Genomic DNA, 2,713 nt, shown 5'->3' with positions numbered 1-2,713 from the left:
AAAAAAAGTCAAGGCCAGGGTGGTGGCTCACACCTGTAATCCCAGCACTTTGGGAGGCTGCAGCAAGCGGCTCTCTCAAGTCTAGGAGCTCGAGACCAGCACAGGCAACATGGAGTGAAACCCAGTCTGTAGAAAAAAATTTTAAAATTTACTGGGTATGGCAGCACAAGCCTATAGTCCCAGCTACTCAGGAAGCTGAGGTGGGAGAATCACTTGAGCCCAGGAGGTCAAGGCTGCAGTGAGCCTTGATTGCACCACTGTACTCCAGCCTGGGCAACACAGAGAGACCCTCTCTGGAGGAAAAAAAAGTTGAATACATAGAGAATAAAACAGTAAAACAGCGATTATGGGGGTGAGGAGAAGGAAATAGGGAGATGTAGGTGAAAGATTACAAAGAGTAGGTATGTAGGGCTAAGTAGTCCAGAGATCTGATGAACATGAGGTTTACGGTTAGTAATAGTGTATTGTAGTTGAGATTTTTGCTAAAAGAATTTTAGGTGCTTTTGCCACATACAAAAAATGGGTAACTATGTGAGGTGATAAACATATTAATTTGCTTGACTATGATAACCATTATTGTCCACATCGAGCTTGTCCAACCTGCAGCCTACAGGCTGCAGGTGACCCAGGACAGCTTTGAATGTAGCCCAACACAAATATGTAATCTTTCTTAAAATGTTATGAATTTTTTTCGTGATTTTTTTTTTTTTTTAGTTCATCAGCTATCGTTAGTGTTCGTGTATTTTATGTGTGGCTCAAGATAATTCTTCTAATGTGGCCCAGGAAAGCCAAAAGATTGGACACCCCTGATCTACATGTATGTCAAAACATCATGTTGCACACCTTAAATATATACAATAAAACAAAACAAAAAGAACCACGTCACCCGGCGCAGTGGTGTGTGCCTATAGTCCCAGCTACTCAGGATGCTGAGGTGGGAGGATCGCTTGAGCCCAGCAGTTCTGGGCTGTAGCGCGCTATGCCAATCAAGTATCCACACTAAGTTCAGCATCAATATAGGGACCACCAGGTTGCCTAAGGAGGGGTGAACTGGCCCAGGTCGGAAACAGAGCAGGTCAAAACTCCTGTGCTGATCAGTAGTGGGATTGCACCTGTGAATAACCACTGCACTCCAGCCTGGGCAACATAGCGAGACCCTGTCTCTAAAATTAAAAAAATTAAAATAAAAATAAAAAAATAAAAAAGAATCACGTCCCCTGTCACAAGACTAACAGATGTCCCCAGCAGATCAATCTTGCTAGTTCGTTGTGGTAGGCCCCATTGGAGGCCCATCCAGATTCCTTTTACTGACCCCAGCACCCAGCCCCCAGCTCCTGTAAGTGCTGCCTCATGCTGCTAGAGGCTCATAGATGCACCTTTCTTCAGAGAACTGCCCTCAGCAGGAGAGGGTCACTTTGCTTCAAAGATTATCCCTCAAGGGGGGACATTCCATATCCAAAGATAAGGGGCGCAGAAGGCAGCCCCCTTGCCTCACTAGGGGACAAGGATTAGGGCAATTGATGCTTCAGAGCTCTCCTAAGGATCAGGCTGAAGCTAGACTTCATCTTCACCGACTCCTTCCCCTGCCCTATCCTACGTTCCTCACTCCATTATAGGTTTTTCCTATAATGAATTTACTGTCTCAGGCTGTGCTTCTAAGATGCCCAACCAAGGACACCCCTTCAGTACAACACAATGATGGCTTGACCCCATCAGTAGGACACAGTGATGGCTTGACCCAACATAGCTACAACCTTCTGGGGTGCTGATATGGACCCTGGGAAGAAGCATCTGTCTCTTTTTAAGGTTATGAGCTACAAGTGAGAAAATTGTGGTAGGTGTATGTTAATTTTACTCCCTAACATATATTTCACTCCTGATAACACTACACCAATTGTGGAGGAAAGGGGAGGGAACTACCTTCCTCAACTTTAGGTGGAGGTGACTTTTCTTTGAGCCCATAGTTGGGCATGTAGCCCACATCTGATTAATCATGTTCCCGTGGCCGCAGAGCTTGTTTGGCGTAGGTTTGCATTTCAATGACAGTCATTGAAATATGGGATTGTTAAGAGAGAGAAAAACTGTTTTTCTCTGGACTAAGAGCATCAAGGATGAGAAGAAGAACCTAGGGCTGCTGGAAGGTAGCATGAGAGACTGTTCCCGAGAATGACGCCAACAAACACAGCAGCAGTCAGGCTCCTATGGAGGGAGTGAAATGAGCCCTGGCTGACACTGCTGGAGCTCTTGGCTCAAGCTCCCCTGCAAGCCAACCCTATCCTAGATTACACCTCTTTGATTATATAGGCTAGTTAAGTTCTCTTATTTTGTTTAAGCTAATTTAGGATGAATTTTATGATACTCACAACCCAAATAATTCTGATAGACGGCAATGATGATAAGCCTGAAGCTGCTGGAAAATACATCATTGTTGCCGTGTGGAGAGACTCTGGGTGACAATAAAACCTGCTGACGAAAAGGAAAGAATTAACCAAGAGAAGGAGAAAGACCAAGTAATTGCTGTGAGCAGTGTCTAAGAACAAGGATCCTGCTGTTTCTGAAGCATACCGCTCCCTTGGGTTCTCACTCAATTATTTGAACCAACAAATCCACCCCCAACCTTTTTTTTTTTTTTTTTTTTTTTGAGATGGAGTTTCACTCTTGTTACCCGGGCTGGAGTGCAATGGCACAATCTCGGCTCACCGCAACCTCCGCC

This window comes from Cebus imitator, unplaced genomic scaffold (assembly GCF_001604975.1).
Source record: "Cebus imitator isolate Cc_AM_T3 unplaced genomic scaffold, Cebus_imitator-1.0 Scaffold328, whole genome shotgun sequence".
In the NCBI taxonomy this organism is placed as follows: domain Eukaryota; kingdom Metazoa; phylum Chordata; class Mammalia; order Primates; family Cebidae; genus Cebus; species Cebus imitator.
This window is presented reverse-complemented; position numbering follows the sequence as displayed.